We start from the raw sequence: 9,516 nt of genomic DNA on the forward strand, positions 1-9,516 counted from the left end.
TTGGCCAGCACACAGCTGCCGTAACGCTCCCAGGTCTTCCACATACTGTGCTCCCTTGAACCTCTCAGTCCCTGATGAAGAAAGGCATCGGGAAGGAAATGAAGTCCAGGTTTGTGACTTCACCTCTGGGAATGTCACACTACTGTCTGACAACGCCCTTCCAAGAGGGATTGTAGATGGCTTTTTCTTGCACCTTCTGCCTTTCTCAAGCATTTTCCTTCTCTCTCAGGAGTCCTTTCCAACCCCCACCATCTGCTGTTTAATTTCTTCTGCATACATTGACTTTCTCTTTTCCTGGTAAAGGCTTCAGCTCTAGGGATGGCTCTTGCTTTTGTAAAGAGTCTTGAGAGGAGGGGAAATGGAACACGTTTCAACTGGGAAGAGGCATCCTGATGCTCCTGTAGCCAAGGCCACAGGACTTTAGCACTGCCTGCATCCCCATCAACACCCCGTCTGCCCCCTAAGGAGGTCCCACTGTCCTGAGGCCTCCTGAGGTTTTGGTGTTTTAAAATTGCTATAATTCACCCACTTAGAGGGGACAAGTCCTTGGATTTTAGCATTGTGCAACCACCACCACAACCTAATTTTAGAACATTTTCATCACCCTGAGAAGAAACCCCGTACTCCTTAGCAGTCACTCCCCTTCTCTCTCACCTCCCCCTCATTCCCAGCCCCTGGCAACCAGTAATCTTTCTGCTCTATAGATTTGCCTATTCTGGACGTGTCATATAAATGCAGTCATAGAATATGTGCCTTTTGTGTCTGGCTTTCACTTAGCCTTGTTCTTTCCTCCCCCTACTTGAAAGCAACTCACAGCACTAGGCTTGTGCCACCTGCTCCTGCCATTCCTGGTCCTTCTGAGCCTGCTTTCTTGCAATCCAGCCACGTTTCTGCAGCTCCTGTCCCTTCTACTTCTCCAGCGCCCCGTGTGTTCCCACTTCACCATCTGCCTCACCCTGAATCTGGCTGTCTTCTGGACCTGTCTACACTGTCCAGTTTGACTAACCCCTAACCACTGTAGCTATTTAAAACAAATTTCATTCCTCACTTTCACAGTGAAGCTATATGTGACCGAGGACTGCCATATTGGACAGTGCAAGGCCTAGAACAATTTCCATTATGGCAGTCAGTTACAGTGGCCAAGACTGAGTTTGATTTAGAAATTAGCATCTCGGGCAGCCCGGGTGGCTCAGCGGTTTAGTGCTGCCTTTGGCCCAGGGCATGATCCTGGAGACCTGGGGTTGAGTCCCACATCAGGCCCCTGCATGAAGCCTGCTTCTCCTTTTGCCTGTGTCTCTCCCTCTCTCTCTCACTCTCTCTCTCTGTGTCTCTCATAAATAAAGTCTTTTAAAAAAAAAATTCTATCTCCAGAAGAAAGGAAATAATTTCATACTTTGTTTATAGATTGCTAACTACCAGCTATTACCCGAGTTCTCCATAGACCCTCCTCAGTGGCCATATAACAAATGACAGCCAAGTCCCCAGAGCCACCTTACAGGAATTCTAATACAACTTCCGAGGCAGCCCCAGGGGTGCCATCCCATGAGGAAGTAGGTAGCACCAGCTTGGCCCTCTGCTGCTGGAGACTCCCTTTGGCAGTCTGGGAACTCCCAAGGGAGGGGCACCTGGTTGCAGTCCCCCAGCCTTGAGAGTGCCACCAACCCAGTCATCCTTAAAGTCTAGTGTGCCCAGAGGCTGACATGATGCAGTAACCTTTAAAAAAAAAAAAATCATTTTAGGACATCTGGGTGGTACAGTCAGTTAAGCGTCCCGACTCTTGATCTTGGCTCAGGTCATAGTTGTGGGTTGGAGCCCCACGTTGGGCTCCCTGCTCAGCGGGGAGTCTCCTCTCCTCCTGCCCCACCCCTCATGCTCACTCGCACTCCAAAAAATTTTTAAAGATTTTTTTTACTTATTCACGAGAGACACAGAAAGAGAGACAGAGACACAGGCAGAGGGAGAAGCAGGCTCCATGCCGGGTGCCCGACGTGGGACTCGATCCCGGGTCCCCAGGATCACACCCTGGGCAAAGGCAGGCGCTAAACCGCTGAGCCACCCAGGGATCCCCTCAAGTGAATGTTTTTAAAAATCATTTTGCAGGGCAGCATGGAGCCTGCTTCTCCCTCTGCCTGTGTCTCTGTCTCTCTGTGTGTTTGTGTCTCTCATGAATGAATAAATAAGATATTTTTTTTAATAAATCATTTTGCGGCGCAGGGAGCCCCTGAGTGGCTCCATCGGTTAAGCGTCTGCCTTCAGCTCGGGTCATGAACTCAGAGTCCTGGGGTTGAGCTCCATGTTGGGCTCCGTGTCAGCAGGGAGCCCGCTTCACCCTCTCCTCCCTGCTCGTGCTCTCTCGCTATTTCTGTCTCTCTCTCAAATAAATAAATAATCTTTTTTAGAAATCATTTTAAGGCTTCAGGGGTTTTTAAATGCAAAACATTATAATTATATAGAAGAGACTTTAGAGTATGGTGGGGAAAGCTTGTTCAGAAATTTTTTTTTTTTAAGATTTTATTTATTTATTCATGAGAGAGAGAGAGGTAGAGTCACAGGCTGAGGGAGAAGCAGGCTCCGTGTGGGGAGCCTAATGTGGGACCCGATCCCAGGACTCCAGGATCATGACCTGAGCTGAAGGCAGATGCTCAACCGCTGAGCCACCCAGGCATCCCTTGTTCAGAAATTTCTTAATCTGGTTCTACCACCAGTCCCCGTGACCTTGGGCAAGTGACTGGATTCTGCCAGCCTCCAGTTCCTCATCTGCCAAATGGAAGCGAAAACACCCACCCAGCAGAGCTGGAAGATGAGAGATTGGCTCAGGGCCACCCCTGGCAAACACTTGTTCAACTTGCTAACAACCCTAAGTATATAAAAGTTAAAAGTGAGCGTTTCCCCATCCCACAGCCCATTGATAACTGTTAAACAGATGGGGTAAGTATGCTTCCAGAATTTTTCTCTCTATATACAAAAAAATATGTACATATATAATTTTGTTAATAAAAATGAGATCATGCCACAACGTACAGATTGTTCTGCTACGTGCATTTTTTCAGTTACTATGTCACGGGCACCCTTCCATCTGGGTATATACACTAGGATCTACAAATTTCATTTTTAGAGGCTATATAGCATTTCTTGGTTTCTTAACCACTTTTCTACTGGACATAGATTATTTCTAGCTTTTCCATTATTACACAGAGTAAATGCCAATTCCAGGAAGGTTCAGGAGGCCCATTATAGGGGCATTAGTTCAATTACTTGTTTTCAAAGCAAGTTCTTTTTTATCTTTTCATTTGGTTTTCATAGAAACCTTACCGGAGAGGTGATAACCCCATTTACAACAAGGAAAATGAATTTGTCCAGAGAGACAAACTGTCCAAGGATCCCACGAATTGTGGAAGAGGGGCCCTGGGACATTCCCCTGGGGTTTTGTTTGTCATGCTTCCAGAGCAGGGGCCAGGCAGGTGATGCAAGTGAGTGGAAAGGAGGCCAATCTAAGATGACAAGTGACACTTGGCCTCAGTGTCAAGGCAGGAGAAGCATGGGAGCAAGTTGGGCTCTGTAACATGCAGAATCCCAGGGCCCAGTTTGCTTGAGCCTCTAGTCTCCAGGAGAAGCAGGAAATTCAGAGTTTTGTGTGAAATCTTCCAAATGTAGCCCACCGACATAGAGATCTTCAGCACTCACATGCCAGATTGAGACACTGAGACACCTGCTTCAGGCCCAAACTTAGATATTCTACTTTTGATTATAAAACAGGAGTCTAACATAAGGAATGTAGCTGGTACCGCACACAGAAGGCATTTAGTAGAATCTTCTGGGCCCCTTGCTTCATACCACCCTGGGAAATTAAGGGCCCAAGAAAAGGCCATTTCATTTTGTGGCTCATCAGTCCACCTTGCGGGGGCCTTTGTCTGTCTCCACTGTTGGGCACTCATGATCGAGACTTGACTCTTGAGCCTCTGCTTAGCCTTCACTGTATATATTTCTTCCACCTCCACTCTGACCAGCTCTTTGGCTAAGGTTCCCAGGTAGCTTGTTGTGTGTCAGGTAAAGATCACTGTGAATTCTGAAAATCTGTGTCCCATTCCCCTTTACTTTTCCCCCTCTCTCCTTCCTCCTTTCTGGGACAGTATCTTGGTTAAGAGTGGGACCCGTAGAGTCACATTACTCAGTTCCAGTCCCTGTTCTGTCTCGCTAGCTGTGTGGTCTTGGACAGGTCATGTTACTGCCCAGTGCCTCAGTTTCTTTATTTGTAAACTGAAGGAAATGCTTAGCTCGGGAAATGTTAGATGTGGTCATCTGTTGGTCTCTCACTTTGCCAGGGACTGGGCAGGTGCTCGAGATATAACGACCATCACAGCCCTTGCCCTAACGGAGCATGACCTTGATCTAAGTGTGTGCAGTAGTCAGCAAAGAGCTGACTCTAGGGCAGGGAACCTTTCTCCTGTCAGGTGTTCAAGTTTTGAGATCATCTGAGTTCCCAGGTACTCAAGAGGCTCCCAGACTCCTTTGGGGCACGGATGCAGGTGCCCGTGTCCTTTCCTTCCTGTCAGACTTGGGTCTGGAGTGTGGAGTGGGAGAGAATCTGATAGATCTTCAGCATTTTCTCTGTGGGCCCAGCTTCCTTCCCCTCTGGAGGTTAACATTCACCAAAGACCCACCCTCCCAGATGAGAGGAAGATCCCAGTCACCTCTCCATTGCCAGTGGCTCCCTGACTGGCTACTGCAACTCTCCCTCTCACCCCCTTTCCCAGCTTCCTGTGTTGGGGGTTCAAGAGCACGTCCCCCTCGGCGGTTCCTGGTGGCTTTGCCTAAGTCCCATTTACTCCTAAATCCCTTCCACTTCTGCTGAGCTGTGACCCTGAGCTGGCTCCAGACTGCCCTTCTCTGGACCTGCTTTGCTCACCGTGAACAGGAAGTCATCTCTGCCTGGGCTGGGGCAGGGCGTGGCAAATCAGCTGTGAAGCCTGCAGCAGTTGCCTTAAATTTCCAAATTAGACTTTTGTTCCTCCCCCTTTTCCCCATTCATTCATTCAGTACGTTTATTGAGTGACCACGGTGTGCCTGGCCTTGCTCTGGGGATGCAGTCAGTGGTAGACGAGATGGTCACTGTTCACACATTTGAGTAGAGGAAACAGATGTCAAGAAAATAACCTTATTGATGAATATAAAATTATAGAGAGAAGTCTCGTATCAAAATGGAATGTAATTCTCCATGAGAGTATAATAAGCGGATTCACCCTAACTAGAATGGAACTAAGCAGGATGGTGGGAGGGAGGGGAAAAGAAATCAGGAGGTACAAAGGCCCTGGGGCAATTGTTGGCAATTCCTCAGAAGCTGAACGCAACAAAAATGAAAATAAGAAGATTTGTACATGCGTGTTCCTAGCACTGTTATTCTTTACAGCCAAAAAGTGAACCAAACCTCACGTGGTTCACCAAGGGATGGCTAAATAAAATGGTAGATCCATACATATAATGTATACTATTTAGCCACAAAAAGGAATGATGTACTGATTTATGTATGGATGAGCCTTGAAAATATGATGCCAAGTGAAAGAAGCCAGTCACAGAAGACCACATATTGTCTGATTGTATGTATATGAAATGTCCAAAAAATAGGTAATTCCCTGGAAAGTAGGTGGTGGTTGCGGGGTGTATTAGTTTGCTCAGGCTGCATAACAAAGTACCGCTGGGGTACATGGCTGGCTCAGTCAGGGGAGTGTGAGGCTCTTGATCTCAGGGTCGTGAGTTTGAGCCCCACATTGGGTGTAGAGATTGTCTAAATAAATAAACTTTAAAAACAAAACAAAATACCACTGAGTGGCTTAAGCAATGGGAATTTATTTTCTCACGGTTCCAGAGGTCAGAACTCAGAGATCAAGGCGTTACAAGGGTGGATTCCTTCTGAGGCCTCTTTCCTTGGCTTGTGTGTGACTGTCTTTTTCCTATGTCTTCACTTGGTCTTACTTTGTGTGTCTGTGTCCTGAACTTAGGACACTAGTCATAGTGGATTAAGGCCCACCCTAATGACCTCATTTTACCTCTTCAAGACAGTGTCTCCAACAACATCCCATCTGGGGGTTAACAATTCAACATATGAGCCTGGATGGCTCAATCAGTTAAGCGTCTGACTCTTGATATCCACTCAGGTCATGTTCTCAGGGTCATGAGATCAAGCCCTGCATCAGGGTCCATGCTCAGCGGGGAATCTGCTTGAGATTCTGTCTCCCTCTCCCTCTCCCTCTGACCCCTGGCTCATGTGTGTGCTTTTTTGCTCTCTTGCTCTCTCTCTCTCTCTCAAATAATTGTTTTAAAAATAAAAAACATGGGGATCCCTGGGTGGCTCAGTGGTTTAGCGCCTGCCTTTGCCTCAGAGCATGATCCTGGAGACTCGTGATCGAGCCTTGCGTCGGGCTCCCTGCTCAGCATGGGCCTGCTTCTCCCTCTGTCTCTCCTCTACTCATTCTCTCTCTCTCAAATAAATAAGCAAAATCTTCTTAAAAATTCAACACGAGGATCCCTGGGTGGCTCAGCGGTTTAGCGCCTGCCACCGACTCAGGGCATGTTCCTGGAGTCCCGGGATTGAGTCCCGCATCGGGCTCCCTGCTGGGGCCTGCTTCTCCCTCTGCCTGTGTCTCTGCCTCTCTCTCTCTCTCTCTCTCTCATGAATAAATAAAATCTTTAAAAAAAATAAAAATTCAACATATGAATCAGGGAGGACACCAATTCGACTATAACAGGAGGAATAGAGTGCTCACCAATATGGGGCTTTTTTTTCTAAGATTTTATTTATTTGTCACAGCACAAGCAGGGGACGTGGCAGGCAGAGGGAAAGGGAGAAGCAGACTTTCTGCTGATCAGAGAGCCTGACTCAGGGACCTCCACCCCTGGATCCTGAGATCATGACCTGAGCCAAAGACAGATGATTAACCAACTGAGCCACCCAGGCGCCAGATTATGGGACTTCTTTCTGATGTGTGTAAATATTCTGGGATTAGTGGTGATTAGTGTACAAAAATTTTTAAAAGATTTTTATCTATTTATGAGAGACACAGAGGGGGAGAGAGAGAGAGAGAGAGAGAGAGGCAGAGACACAGGCAGAGAGAGAGGCAGGCTCCATGCAGGGAGCCTGATGTGGGACTCGATCCTGGAACCCCAGGATCACGCCCCGGGCCAAAGGCAGGCGCTCAACTGCTGAGCCACCCAGGCGTCCTTCAGTGTACAAATTTGTGAATATACTAAAAACTGTCCACTCTGAAAGGATGACCTTTCCCCTGGAGAAAGAAGGGGCCTAGTCCTCAACAACTTCTTGCTAGACACATCTCCAAAGGCAAGGGAAACAAAGGCAAAAACAAACTATTGGGACTTCATCAAGATAAAAAGCTTTTGCTCAGCAAAGGAAACAATCAACAAAACCAAAGACAACGGACAGAATGGGAGAAAATTATTGCAAATGACATATCAGTTAAAGGGCTAGTATCCAAAATCTATAAACAACTTATAAAACAAACTTATCAAACCCAAAGAACAAATAATCCAGTCAAGAAATGGGCAGAAGACACGAACAGACATTTCTCCAAAGAAGACATACAGATGGCCAACGGACATATGAAAAGATGCTCAACTTCACTCATCATCAGGGAAATACAAATCAAAACTACAATGAGATACCACCTCACACCAGTCAGAATGGCTCAAATGAACAAATCAGGAAACAACAGATGTTGGTGAGGATGGGGAGAAAAGGCAACCTTGGTACACTGTTGGTGGGAATGCAAGCTGGTACAGCCAACTGGAAAACAGTATGGAAGGCCATCAAAAATTTGAAAATAGAGCTACCCTATTCTGGGTAGGGTATGTCAATACTGGGTATTTACCCCAAAGACACAGATGTAGTGAAATGATGGGACACCTGCATCCCAATGTTTATAGCACCAATGTCCACCGTGGCCAAACTATGGAAAGAGCTCAGATGTCCATCAACAAATGAATGGATAAAGAAAATGTGGTGTATACATACAATGGAATATTACTCAGTCATCAAAATATGAAATCAAGTCAATCAGAGAAAGACAATCATCATATGATCTCGCTCATGTGGAATTTAAGAAATAAAACAGGATCATAGGGAAAGAGAGGAAAAACTGAAACAAGACAAATCAGAGAAGGAGACAAACTGTAAGACACTCTTAATCATAGGAAACAAACAGGTTTGTTGGAGGGGAGGAAGGTGGGGGGACAGGGTAACTGGGTGATGGACATTAGGAGGGCATGTGATGGAATGAGCACTGGGTATTATATAGTGATGACTGATAAGTCACTGATCTCTACCTCTGCAACCAATTAACACATTATATGTTAACTAATTGAATTTATTTATTTTTTAAAAGATTTATCTATTTATGTGAGAGAGAGAGAGAGAGAGAGGCAGAGAACACAGGAGTAGGGAGAAGCAGGCTCCATGTCGGGAGCCCAACGCGGGACTCGATCCCGGGACTCCAGGATCACGCCCTGGGCCCAAGGCAGGCGCCAAACCGCTGAGCCACTCAGGGATCCCCTAACTGAATTTAAATTAAAAAAATTTTTAAATTGGGATCCCTGGGTGGCGCAGCGGTTTAGCGCCTGCCTTTGGCCCAGGGTGCGATCCTGGAGACCCGGGATCAAGTCCCGCGTTGGGCTCCCGACATGGAGCCTGCTTCTCCCTCTGCCTGTGTCTCTGCCTCTCTCTCTCTCTCACTGTGTGCCTATCATAAATAAATTTTTAAAAAAATTTTTTAATTAAAAAAAAAGGGGGCTGCTGTCACAGAGTGGAAGGAGAAAAACTGAGGAGATAGAGCTGGTGGGGTTGGCGGGGCCCTATTACCTAGGGCCTTTCAACACTAGAAGCCCCCATATTTCAAGAGTCTGCTCCCTGCATAAGACACTTCTCCACAGTGTCTGGCATTAAAGGTCACTGTTAGGCACCCTTTCAAGCTGAGATGGAGATGGGAATTGGGATGCTTCTTAACCCTTCAGGGATCAACTCCTGTCCCTGGTGGGTGGTGTGCCATGGAGCAGTTGGACACAGCTTGGGGGTGACCTCCTGCTGTTCTATGTCCTCTCCAGCTAGTTCATTCATTCTAATCCACTGAGGTGGGTACCAGCACTCTCTTGCACACAGTCACATGGCCCACACAGCTAGTAAGTGGCAGAGTCAGTCTGGCTCCAGGGTGCATGCTGTCCCCACTATCCTGTGCTGTCTCATAGCACCCCTCTGGGTCAGGCTTTATTAGCCTGTTGTTCTCTTCATTTCAGATGAAGAAGCTGAGGAACAGAGAGGTGAATGACCTGGCTTGGGTCATACTGTGAGTGTGGATGAGATGTTGGGTGTGGTGTGGGTGTGCATATGGAGGATTGATCCTGGTGCCCAGTGCCCAGTGAATCCCAGAAACAAAGCCTGGGGAGGAGTAGGTCCGGGGGGAAGGTTGTGATGGGTGGGGGGATGCAGGGCTCAGGGCTGGCCACCCGCCTCAC

At 47.1% G+C, this 9,516-nt stretch overlaps 1 protein-coding gene across 1 annotated transcript in view; it reads left to right on the plus strand.

Annotated features, from left to right (window-relative positions):
• The window catches only part of CELF1 (CUGBP Elav-like family member 1), a 93,277-nt gene extending 83,847 nt beyond the window's left edge, over positions 1-9,430 (plus strand). The window contains exon 14 of the mRNA XM_038563286.1: positions 9,298-9,430. The gene's annotated coding sequence lies outside the window, so the exon portion shown is untranslated. The remainder of the gene's footprint in view (positions 1-9,297) is intronic.
• Positions 9,431-9,516: the final 86 nt, after the last annotated feature.

This window comes from Canis lupus, chromosome 18 (genome assembly GCF_011100685.1).
Source record: "Canis lupus familiaris isolate Mischka breed German Shepherd chromosome 18, alternate assembly UU_Cfam_GSD_1.0, whole genome shotgun sequence".
NCBI lineage: Eukaryota > Metazoa > Chordata > Mammalia > Carnivora > Canidae > Canis > Canis lupus.